General features: G+C 41.0%; 1 protein-coding gene across 1 annotated transcript in view; it reads left to right on the top strand.

The window, feature by feature from the left end:
* The window catches only part of MKX (mohawk homeobox), a 103,262-nt gene that overhangs the window by 52,449 nt on the left and 37,623 nt on the right, over window positions 1-13,190 (top strand). The window lies entirely within an intron of this gene.

The following is a 13,190-nucleotide window of genomic DNA, read 5'->3' as shown; positions in this document are numbered from 1 at the left end:
CATCCTAGCCCAGGCAACCCCAACCTTAAATTCTAGATTTTGGCATGTTGGGAAAAAAAGTTGGTGCCTTGAGAAATCCCTTTTCTTCTTGGGGCCCAAGAAAGACGAAGGGTCATCTACACCGAAGAGGGAATATAGAGCATATTTGTGATGGAAGTGATGAGTGTAAGGATCCTCATGAAGTAACATAGAAAGAGACATGCATCTCTGCCAGTGTATAGAGAACCATAGAGGGGAAATGCACTGGGTGGAGGGGTGATTATTTGGATGGGGAGGTGATTGGGTAAGGAGTAGTTACTAGGCCAAGTAGGAAACAAGTTGGGGAGAGATGAGACAGGGAGACCAGACTCTTAGAATAGTGCAGGTGAGAGCGGATATGGACTGGGACTAGGGTGGTTGCTGTCTGAGGGGTGAGGAGGGGTCTACGTGAGAGGTATTGTGAAGACAGAAGCAACAATCTTTGGTGGATATATGAGGAGAGAGAGAATGAAGATGAGACTGAGGTTGCAAAAATAGGTATCAGTGACATCACATCTACTTCCACAGATGGCAGCTACCTACACCAGTAGGAGTCAACGTCTCACCCATGTAACTGGTTTTTCCAAGAGAACAAACCTGAAGTCTGGAGGTGAGGTGGGGGTACAGGCCAGGCCTTGTTGAAGCTTGATTATAGACCTGAGACATTATACCTTAAGGTTGTTGTTGGATTGTTTCAGTTGTGTCCCACTCTTTATGACCCCCTATAGAGTTTTCTTGGCAAAGATACTGAAGTGGTTGGCCATTTCTTTTTCCAGCTCATTTTACAGATGAGAAAACTGAGGCAAACAGGGTCAAGTGACTTGTCCAGGGTCACACAGCTAGTAAGTGTCTGAAGATTGATTTGAACTCAGGAAGATGAGTCTTACTCCAAGCCCAGCAGTCTATTCACCGCACCACCTAGCCACCCAGATGTACCCCAGGTTCTGTCCTGTAAATTTATGTTTTTTATGCATAGTGGATAGTGTGTCAGACTTATAGTTAAGGAGACCTGGATTCAAATCCCACCTGATTCTTATTAGCTCTGTGATCCTATTCAAGTCAGACCCTCTTGAGTCTCAGTCTCTTCAATTATAGTATGGAGATAATACAAGTACTACCACCTCAGAGGGCTGTGCAGCTTCAATGAGGTAACCCACGTAAAGCATATGTAAACCCAACTTCTTCTTACTACCATTCCTCAAATTTTTTATGTAAGTTACCACATTTTTTCAACAAAACCCAACAGAGAAATCATCAAACAATTTGGTGAATCCTTTTAGAGCAGGAAAAGCAAAGCAAACTTGACAAAAGTAACATCAACGTTTGGTAAGTCTAGCTATGTGTATATGAGGTTCTCTTAAAGTGGGACATGCCAAGTTAAGCTGCTGGCTTAGGGTTCCTCTTTGGATGAGTAAGAATGCGGGTTAAAATCCCAATCATGAAATAGAAATGAAATCACTGGAAAATAGAATGCTGAGCCCATGAACTGACTGGTGGTTAAAAAAAAAACAAGAGCCCACAAATGGTCTGACTTGGATGCTGTTCGCCCAGTCTCTGACCTTTAAGTCCTTATGAAGACTATTGTCTTAGGTTGGTAGTAGGAGAAGGAGAAATTGCACATTTCAGAGACTTTGTCTCTATGCTACTCAAAAACACATTCTTTTAAAACAACTTTCACTTTGAATCCATAATTAAAGCCAAAGTTTTCTTTTAATTTTAAAAGCTTGTCCTTGGACTAAAATAACATGGAACATTTTTAAACATGGATCCAAGCTGCCGTAGATACATTTTATTTAAACCACAGAGCCTGCAGCGAGAGCCCTCCTTTTGCCAGACAGTCTACAAATTGTAGCTGTGGCAGCAGCGACTGTGCAAGTCGTACCAGCGAGGCTGGTTGTTTTTTTGGAGCTGGTCCTCCTTCTGGTCCTTCTTCATGAATGACTTAATCCCTGTATAGGATCAAATGTCGTGAACGTTGCCATGCATAGAAAAAAATCAGGCGGAGTCTCTCTCTCTCTGTTGTGCCTGCTAGACCCTTGCTCGGAACTGATGTGCTCAGTTCCAGCATCCTGAGCTACAAGGCACAAGCCAGGAAAGGGCAAAGCAAAGGAAAAATGTGGGATCTGGATGCACGGCCACCAGCCACCTTTGAAGATGGAGTTACCCAGGACATGCGTTCTTTGTGACAGAAACTGGAGAATATCCATGCTTACCTTTATGTGTGCGTGTATACACACACACACACACACACACACACACACACATATATACATATATATATTTTTTAAATGACTGATATGATGGTAGAGTAGGAAATCCCCTGCCAGTTCTGTAATAGAGTAAAAATGCCTATCGTTTGAATAGTACTTTCACTTTTCAAGGGCATTCACATCTGGTTTCTTGTTCAGTCCTCAAAAGAACTCTTGAAAGTGTGGTCTCTATGGGTGCTCCATTCCCACAGTCCTGGATTACAACCCATTCATGGGGCTAGGCACATGGCGGCAGCTAGGTGGCCAGTGGGAACACTGGGCTGGAGTCGGGAAGAGGAGGAGGGGTTGTTGAGTCATTTCAGGTGTGTCCAACTCTCTTGGACCCCATTTTGGGGGTTGTCTTGGCAGAGATACTGGAGTGGTTTGCCATTTCCTTCTCCAGCTCACTTTATAGAAATGGAGGCAAAAAGGGTGAAGTGACTTGCTTCAGTCACACAGCTGGTAAGATGGATTTGAACTCAGTCCTCCTGACTCTTGGACTGATGCTCTATCCACTGATGGAGTTAAGCATGATGTTGGGCAAGTCACTCAACCTCTTTCAGCCTCGGTTTCCCCAAATGTAAAAAAGAGGGTAATAATAGCACCTATATTTCAAGTTTGTCGTAAGGATCAAGTGAAGAAATATAACACTTAGCACAATTCTGGAATGTAATAGGCACTATATAAATGCTTCTTCCCTTCCCTTCCCTTCCTACAATGTCCACCTAAAGTTCTGAATGCTTTCTTCTAGAGATCTTTCAACCAAAGGAACAGGTGGGTCAGCTATCCATCATCCCTTATCCCTTCATTTTTATCATTTGACCACTCCACTCTTTTTTCTGGTCATATATCTCTATGGTTTTATCCTTTATGCCATGTACCTATGGAATAATTAATTATTTTTATAGCCTACCTTTGCTCAGGTAGGTTGACAGGTACCTCACATAGTACCTGTCACATAATAAGTGCTTGATAAATACTTGTGTTTTTTTTTTTTATTTCTTTGCAAGGCAATTGGGATTAAGTGACTTGCTCAAGGTAACACAGCTAGTAAATGTCAAATGTCTGAGGTCAGATTGATTTGAACTCAGTTCCCCCTGACTCCAGGACCAGTGCTCTATCCACTGTGCCACCTGGGTGCCCCTGATAAATGCTTGTTAGTTGAATGATTGATTATTGATCGAAATGATTAGGAAGCAGTTACACAGCAGAAAGCGGGAAAGAATCAAGTTCTCTCAACTTCTGGTTCATTGCTCTCCTCCCCACTCCTAAATGTTTCACATCTGCTAGGCATTTTCATCCATTGGAATTTGTGAACCCTGTGGGATCTTTGCCTAGTACAGAAGGCACCTTAGGTCCTTTACTCTTCCTGAGAAGACTGATTTTGAGTGACAAAGCCAGCTCTTCAAGGATTATTTCAGAAGGGAGGCATCTGACATGAAAATCTCTCTGTACCTAAGGATTACAGGTCAATGAACATATTATCCCATCCCATTGACCTAGCTAATCTGGAAATGGTCCATTTATGGTACCCAGCAATTTAAAGAAAGTTTCCTTGTCTATGCTTTTCATTCCAAAATTCTTGCCTTTATTGTACATTTATTATAAAAATAAGTGAAGCTCAAATGATCTGGAAAAACGTTTGTCTGAACCTCTTTGATATAGACATTAGGTTTATGATTTTAGGAAAAGAAGGTTTTTTTTAATAAATTCTTTAATTCAAACCCAGTCATAAATAGAATAATAAAATATCAGAACTGGAAGGAATCTCACAGACCATCTAGGCTCCCCCCACCCCAACTAATCCTACCAGGTGACCATTCAACCTCCCCTTGAAGACCTACCAGATAACATGACCCATTTGACCCATGGACCTTTCTACTTATAGAAAGAAGGCTTGTCTTTCCAGCAAATCTACATTTGCCTGTCTTCAGCTTCCACTCACTTTTGCCCTCTGGAGAGGACCCGAACGAGCTCAACCCCTTTTCATTATGCCAAGCCTCCATATAACTTGAAGACAGTTAATGATTTCTAAGCTCTCTCTTTCCCTGGCTAAATAGCTCTTGCTGCTTCAACAGATCTTCACATGTCATAATGGTCACCAGCTCTCCCAAGTTTCTGGTTGCCTTCCTCTGCATGAACTCTAGCTTGTCAGTGTAACACCCAGAATTGATCATAGTATTCCAAATGTGGTTTGGCTGGGACAGAATATGGCAGGAGTATTCTTATCCTGGACATCATGCATATCTTACTGCTGCCTGGGTTAATCTTAGCTCTTTTGATGACCATTTCACAATACTGACTCAATGATCTTGCAATCCACTAAAATACCCAGGTCTTTCCCTCAAGAACCATGGTCTAACCACACTTCCCACATCTTATACCTTGAAAATATTTTTTTAACTCAGCTATAAAACTTGACATTTATTCCTAGTAAATTTTATTTTCTTAAATTTGGTCCATCATTGTGGCCTCTTGACATCTTTTTGGATTTTGTCATAGCATGTGTCACCTACAACTTCCTGCTATCTAAAAATTTATGAGGCATGCCCTCATTCCAAATCATTGAGAAATAGATTAAACAGGTAGAGTTAAGGATAGAACCCTGGAGGACTTCACAAGAGACCTCCCTACAAGTTAGTATTGACAAATAAATAGCCATCCTTTGGATCTAGCCACTATATTGGTTCAGAATCCATCTAACTATGCTGTCATCTAGCCCAGAGTACAGCAGGAACCTTATTAAAATGTAATTGGGAAATACTTAACGAACTAAATAAAAATACAATAGAAGAATGTTAATATGTGATTTTCTAAGTCAATATGCAACACAGGGATCCTTATATATGGTGTATCTAATAGAGTTTGACCCCATTTCTCTAGCCCACAGTTTCTGTCTTGTCCACAAGTGTAGCATGAGGGACTGAACATTAAGTGCTTTCCTCAAATGCTATTGGATATCCCCTCTAACCAGACATCACTTCTTTCCTCAGTAACCTTTTCTGTGATTTCAGAGAGGGTGTTTGTAAAAGATCTGTGGCTCCCGTGAAGGGAATATTATGTCTTCGGTTCTTCCCAATTCCAGTGGTACTCTAGTGGTTTTAGTTTGGGACTTGCCCAGAATGAGCTAACAAGTGAATCCCACCTTTTGATTTAGCAATAAAAATAGGGGCAAATCTATCACTGTCTTCCGGTAGAAAATAGTCTCTACATGCTTGTCCAGTGACTCAAAAAATGTCAGCTCCAGAGACAAGCTCATAGCTCATATATCTTCTTTAGAAAACTTTCTGTTCGTATCCTTTTACTATTCTCTATCGGTGAATGCCTCTAGTCCTTTTTTATTTGTATTAATTCCCAACATATCTTGGCTATCAGATCTTTATCAAAGATATTTATAGCAAAAAAATTTTTTCCTTAGCTTCAGTGATTTTGCCCATGTATGTGGAGTTGAGAGTGGAGTAGAGGAGAGAGGATAAATCTGTCAACCCTGAAGTGATATAAAGCCCTGGCTGATAGGATGGGAGCTTCAACCACAGAGAACAGAGCCAAGGGGTCATTTCAGTACTCAGAGTTCCACAGAGGGATCCCATTGCAACAACCCTGACCTCCAAATGCCCATCAGATGCAGTCTAGTGTAATATTGAACCAACATGGAGAGATGTTCATCTTCGATTCCTTTTTAATATATTATTGCCACCTTGCCTGGCCCCTGCAAACCCAAGGAAGGAAGTGCTGAGCTAGTGAAGAACTCTCTGGAGGCATACATGAGAACAACCAGGCCCTTGATTCCTTACCTCTGAACTCTTTCCATTCAGAAATACCACCTGTGTTTACTACAGTGAACACTGATTTAAATGGATGAGGCAAATTGGCCTCAGCACTGGATGAAGGAAGAGAGGGAGTAAAGTTCACAGCCCAACAATGCTTAGTCTGTGGCTCAGACCACTGAACCACACTGCCTCTCCAGGTGGGGATTACAAAGCTGCACAGACATGTGAAGGAAGAGCATTTACAGAGAATGACTCGTGATTCTCACCAGAGCTTCAGTCTTGAGTTGGTTTTATTGGTTGGGGGAGAAGGAGGTAAAAGTTTAGACTTACTTTATTTGAACCAGGATTTGCCCATCCCTAATTTATTGTGGCCAGTATAAGAAAAATTCCACATTTCTGTCCATCCAGCTTCTTCTCAAAGTATTGATGCAGTGTGGATCTCATTACAAGTCTGTATTTGGTTTGTGATTCTTGTTGAAGGCTCCATGGCATTTGGGGAGCCAGCTAGAATTAATGACTTTCAGAACTAGCATTCTACAGGCCTGTGTGTCAGCAGCAATAGGAAGAATTAGAGCCTGATGGTCTTTGTCTGGGACCAGGAGCCAGAAACAGCAAATACAATTGATTGGCTAGTTGTGGAACCTCGACTGGTCTGTCCAATTTCTATAAAATGGGGAGAAGGGTCAGGTTCCATAAAACAAATGCTATTGCAACCAAAACTCTGTATTATTTCATTAATATTTCTAAACCCCAGCCAACAGTCAACAATAGAAACAATATTTATTGCAACAAAATCTCAGAATAGTAAAAGAACAAGGGAAGTTTTCCTTTATTGTAATATTACCTCATTCCATAAAGGGCTCGTGTGTGTATCTGTGTTTGTGAATTCTTTGAGAAGTCAAAGTAAAGCACCTGTATCTTTATTTTAACCACCGAAAAGAGATATGATAAATGATTCTATTAATTTTTTTTCCATGAGAGGAGGCTGTCTGTCCTGGAATTTCAATATTCACAGAAAAACCTGTACTAAATATAATCTACTGTTTCCTCTCAAAGATGGGCTAGTGAGAGGCAAGAAGACCAAAAGTTAGAGAAATGGAGCCAAATCGTATAGGAAAAAATGTAATAAGCATGATAGATGGATAGCTATTGAGAGAAAGAGAAAAGGGGAGAGAGAGAGAGAGAGAGAGAGAGAGAGAGAGAGAGAGAGAGAGAGAGAGAGAGAGAGAGAGAGAGAGAGAGAGAGAGAGAGAATGCTAGGTATAATAAGAAAGAAGTAGGAATGGGGGGAACAGGAAGATAGAAGAGATAATAACTAATGGAAAAGGATAATCTAATTGTAGAAAAGTAGATAAATCTGGATTTGGAGAAAGGGTATTTTTGAAGATTGGTAAAAGTGGGACTGCCTGAGAGGGAAAAAAAGAAGACTATTAGTTTGAGATGAAGTCTCATGCTGTTTATTTCAGGATCAGACTGGAATTTGGAGTGTAGAGAATTTATTAACTGAAGACTTTATTGAAAGGGTTACTGAAGGAAACAATTAGCTCTCCATCTCTGAAGGACCCCAACAAAAAAGATAGCTTCTCCTGTTGAGGATAGTTTGTCTTGTTCTCCCTGGAGGTGGAAAAGTGACCTTCATGGCTGCTTGTGGCTCCCTCTACATCTTCTTCCTCAGTCTTTTCCTGTGGGTAAAATGTCCGTCTGGTCTACCATTGAAAAGAACTAATCTCCCCACCATTTTGGATGGGTGAGTGTGCAAGGAGAAAATTATTCAGGTATCAACAATCATTCATTGAGTACCTACTATTTGTAGGAAAATTTTGAAAAAGTGTAAAAATCTAAGACAACTTCCTCTGATAAGAAAAAAGACAAAAACATACGTCACAGGAAGTGGGCTGGGACAAATCCATGTGGTATTCCCACGTATGTGTGGAGTCAGTAGCATCAGGCTGTTTCTTTGCTTGTGTTATTAGAGTAGAGCATGTATTGGAGTCCCTTGTTGTTTACTGATAACAGCAAGGTGTCTGTATGCAAGCCCAGAACTGGGGCTCCATTTAACGATCTCTCCCTGGAAGAGGGAAAAGGACCCTGAATTTGTAATCAGAATTAGAATCCAGTGCCCTCCTGGCTCAGGTACTTGGATCTCTCATAATGAAGGGGAAGTTCAGAAATCTATGTATCCCATCCTTTAACCCTGACTTTCCAAAGGATTATAGAGAGCTCTGGTTGGCTCTTTGACATTGGAGGAGGGAATATCCAGAATCTGAGAACTAGAACAGATAATTTCAATTACTTTGGAACTTAAATATATCACCTATGGTTCCCACGAAGTGTCAGGACATTCCCATTCTGCCTCTATTTCTCTTTCAATGGTAGGGCTCCAAAAGAGAATTTAAAAAAAAAAACAGTTTCTTACTACAGATTGGTGATGAAAAAGGCAAGAGAGGCGGCCACGTGGCTCAGCGAGTAAGAGCACCGGCTCCAGTGTCGGGATGACCTGGATCAAATCCGGGCTCAGAAACTCAGCACCACACCGAGAAATAACTGGCCATGTAACCTTGAGCAAGTTACTTAACCCCGATTGCTTTAAAAAAAAGAAAAAAGGCAAGAGACAGAGGAAGAAAGAATTCTCTGTGGCTAGAGATTAGGGATAGGGAGAGGAGTCCCCCGATTCCTCTCATCCAATGATACACAGGTCCTTCTGGAGATCTTGCTCTAATTCCTAGTATTTTAGTATGTGACATGGTGACCACATCCCCAGTTGACCTGGCTTAGTTATTATCACTTTACCTGGCAGGGATCTGTATATATTGGAGGCCAAGCTTATCTTTCCTGAATAATTCAGAATAATGGTGATAATGAAGATGATGATGATAATTTTTATATAATCCTCTAATGATTTTGAAGTACCTTATATAGATGGCCTCATTTGATTCTCACAACAGCCCTAAGAGGTAGGAACTATTATTGTCCCCATCTTACAGATAAGGAAACTGGGACTTAGGTTAAATGACTTGTCCAGGATCATACAGTTATGAAGTATCCGAGGCAGCATTCAAACTCACATCCTCCCAACTTCACGTCCAGCATTCTATCCTCTAAACCATTGGTTCTTTTTTTTTTTTTAAAGCAATCGGGGTTAACTAACTTGCTCAAGGTTACACAGCCAGTTATTTTTGTGTGGGTGCCGAGTATCTGAGGCCGGAACCAATCCCAGGTCTCTTGACACCAGGGCCAAAGCTCTTACTCACTGCACCACCTGGACGCCCCTAAACCATTGGTTCTTGAAGTGTGGTCCAGAGACTTCAAAGGGTCCCTGAGACCCTTAAAATGGATCTGTGAAGTCAAAACTATTTTCATTATAATGCTAAGATGTTTAATTGCATTCTTTCTCCCACCCCTGGAATGTTCTCCTTCTTCCTCTCTGACTGCTGACCTCTCTGGCTTTAAAAAAAAAAAAATCCCAACTAAAATCACACCTTCTTCAGAAAACCTTCCTCAACCCCTCTTAATTCCAGTGCCTTCTCTCTTTTAATTATTTCCTATTTATCTGGTGTATAGCTTGCTTTGTATCTATTTGTATCTAACAAGTATGTTGTCTTCCCCATTAGACTGTAAACTCCTTGAGGACAGGGACCCATCCTTTGCCTTTTTTTTTTTGAACCCGTGCTTAGGCACAGGGCCTTGTATGTAATAGGCACTTAATAAATGTTTATTTATTGGATATGTATATATTTACATATAGGACACCCTTGGTGGGGTGTCCTAATTTTTAAGAGTATAAAGGGGTCCTGAGACCAAAAAATTGAAGATCTCTGCCCTGCCCCATCTAACTGTCTCTAGAAGACATAGGTCAGGACCCAGACCTTTAAAACTATGGGGAACATTTGTTGAAGATCATTTGATTTACCTCCTGGTGAATTAAACTCAGATTAGAGAAAGGATGGGCCTTAAAGATCTACAGAGAATGTCATCTTCTCTTTTCTTTCCATAAAATTTGAGTGAAAACTCAAAGATTATCTGACTTTCCTTTGTAAAAACCAGAGTGTCGTAGAATTTTAGAGATTGTCTCCTCCAGTCCTCCATTTTAGTGATGCCAAGAGAGGATAAATGACTTCAAGGAAAACCACCTGGCCTTGTTAGTGGTCAGAAAAAGACCTGGAACTCAGGGCTGGTACCTCCTACATCACTCTTACCTTTCAACCACTCTTTTTCTCCTCTGTCTCCAAATGGTCAGGAGAGGAGTTGGAAGGGAAATTTTTCTCTGCCTTCTTCAAGGAAGGAAACAATAAAATTACCTGCTATGGCAATGGGGGGTAAGGGGAAGACTGCTGGAGGGAGGGGGACAGCTTTCCCAAGTATCACCTTTGGGATGCAGTATTTGGACTGATTTGACCTATATTTTGGTATCCTAGAAAAGTACTGATTTCTAAATAACTCTCATTTTTAATTCTCCTTGGGAGACCGTAGGTACAGAGCATGAATCACTCCATGCTTTCAAACGGAATAATTTTTTTGTAAAGGATATAAACTTTCATTTAGTTGGAAAAACATATTTTTAAACTAAATTTCTCCTGCAGATGCAAATGGCTAACTTGTGGGGCATTCAGGATAGGTTAGAGAGATATTTCAATTTTATTTTTATTATTTTATTTTGGTCATTTAAAACTTCCTAAGCAGATTTTGCAAACTCAGAATGCCACAGACTTCTACTATACCTCGTACCAATGAAAGAGAAGTCTTGTGGGAAGGGAATGCTACAGAGGGCCCAGAAATGGTGGACTGGAATCACAGCTGGCCCTTGGCAAAACTACAGAGCAGGTAATCTTGCTCTTTGTTTTCCCTTCTTCTTGCCAGCACTGGTTGCCCTCATGTGCCTTCCAACTGGGCAGGACCTCCTATTTTGGTGCCCTTTCCAGGTAACCCACTATGCCCAGGTGCTTTCCTTTGTCCCTACAGGATAATCAAAACCCTTTATTGGGGTGGGGAGCCAGTTGGGATTAAGTGACTTGCCTAGGGTCTCACATAGCTAGTAAGTGTCTGAGCCAAATTTGAACTCGGGTCTTCCTGACTCTAGGACTGCCCCAGAATCCTTCTTTCTATTTTCTTCAAGAGCTAACTCTCAGCCACTCAAGTACATAAATCCTGGCTTATAAGGACTTCACTGCCAAGCTCCCCTATTCCCACTGATGTGCTGACATCAACATTTCAAGTGTGATTTGCCCTCATTTCATTAGTGTGATATGCCCCCCACTGAGGCAGATCACAGCCCCTTCCACAGCATAGAACACCATCTTCATGGATTGCTGGGGCTGAAAACACTCTTTACTCGGTAATTGGCCCTCTTGCATTTGGCCTTGGAATTTCACTATGCTGCTTCTTGGGTCACAGATGCAAAGTCCATAGATGGCCCTGTACTTGTAGCCTTTGTAACTTAGAGGGACTTGCTAGAGCTTGAACTCTGCAATCAGAAAAGGACTTTAATGGGGGACACATAGGCACATTTTAATAAGGGCCCTTTGTAAACCTGGCCCTTTAAGCCAAAGAAGTGACTATTATGGTGGAAATCTGAGGCACTGTGACAAGCCAGTGGAGGAGATACTTTTGGGTGGAAAGAACATTATGTATTCTTCATATCATACCACTAAATTTTTTGTTAGGATCCCAGAAGATGGCAGATTGACATAAGAGACCATAAATTAATTTATATTTTATTGTATTTTTATTTATTTTGTCAAATATTTCCCAATTACATTTTAATCTGGTTCTGACTCCTCAGAAGTGGCCTGGCCTATATGTTTGACCCCTCTGCTCTAGGTCTGCTGTGTCTTCACATGTGACAAGGCTTGATTAGGATAAGGTGGACATGTGCACAAGCAATTGTAGTCATTACCTAGTGAGATTATAAGGGCACCTTTTTTCCTATCAGTCAGTGAACAAGACCACCTTTTTTCCCTACAGAACTCTTTCAGGCATGTTAAAATTGCTGGGGTGGGGGGAGTGGTTCCGTGGTAGATAGTCCTTACCTGGGGTCCATGAATTCGTTGGGGGGTTTTAAAAATATGTTTCTTGAGAACTGTATTTAAAAATAATTGATTTCCTTTGTAATATTATATATTTTATTTTATGTGTTTGAAAACTTCACTCTGAGAAAGGATCCATAGTATTCACTCTATGTCACAAAAAGGCTAATAACCTCTGTTCTGTGGGTATGAGATATCCCCTCCCAAAACTTAGTGTTGGCAGAGACTTTATATATCAGTTGCTCCAAACCTTTCACTTTACAAGTGAGGAAATTAGTGGCAGTTAAGTGACTTTCCCACCCTAATTAGTGGCAGAACCAAGACAAGAATCCAGGTCTCTAGATTCTCAGTACAGGGCTCTTTTCACATGATTGGAAGAGAAAGTCGGCTCTTGGGGTTTTGGGTTTGGGATTTTTTTTTTTTTGAGGGATGGGTGAGTTCCTTTTTGGGGAAAAACAACATCCACCACCTGACTTTTACCCAAAACATACTCCAATCCTGAACCTTTTTGGAAGCCTGGGGAAAATGTTGGTTGCTTTCTTGTAAGAAATGAAATGAAAAAAATGTTTTGTGTACCTTAGCACTTCCTGATTGGAGCTGGAAGAAAGTACTACTAATGGGTTGTTCCAAGTTGCTTCAGTTCTGGGAAAAGCAAGACCAGAAAAAAGAGGAAAATTTTCAAGAATCTTTTGTTAGGAAATTCCACCCACCCTCCCTACCCTACCCTGTCACCCCTCCTTTTTCTCTCTTTCTTTTTTTGGTTAGAATTGAGAAGTCTGTATGAGTTTGAGTCAGTCATAGAACTATCCAAACCAATCCCATAAATTTCCTAAGGGTCAGTCATCCACTAACTTTCTTTTTCCCAAGTGAGATTCCATGTCTCACAGAATGGCTTACAAGAATATATAGCCTTCCGTCTTTCTTAACAGTCATCATACTGAATTATACCCTAGATGTAGAATGCTTGGCCACTTTTGTGCCGGGGAGGGTGCTCGAGGAGATATGGGAAGATGGGGGGGACGTCGTGTAGGGAAAGGGGGTAGATAGCGATGGTTTCTTTTTTTTTTTTTTGTTTGTAAATTATTAGTATTTTTCATAACCATAACAAATCGAGTTACCACCAACCAACT

Source organism: Petaurus breviceps, unplaced genomic scaffold, assembly GCF_028583685.1.
Source record: "Petaurus breviceps papuanus isolate PSGF00001 unplaced genomic scaffold, PetGlider_PUasm1.0 178, whole genome shotgun sequence".
Classification (NCBI taxonomy): Eukaryota; Metazoa; Chordata; class Mammalia; order Diprotodontia; family Petauridae; genus Petaurus; species Petaurus breviceps.
The sequence above is the reverse complement of the archived record's forward strand: the minus strand, read 5'-3'. Positions and strand labels throughout refer to the sequence as shown.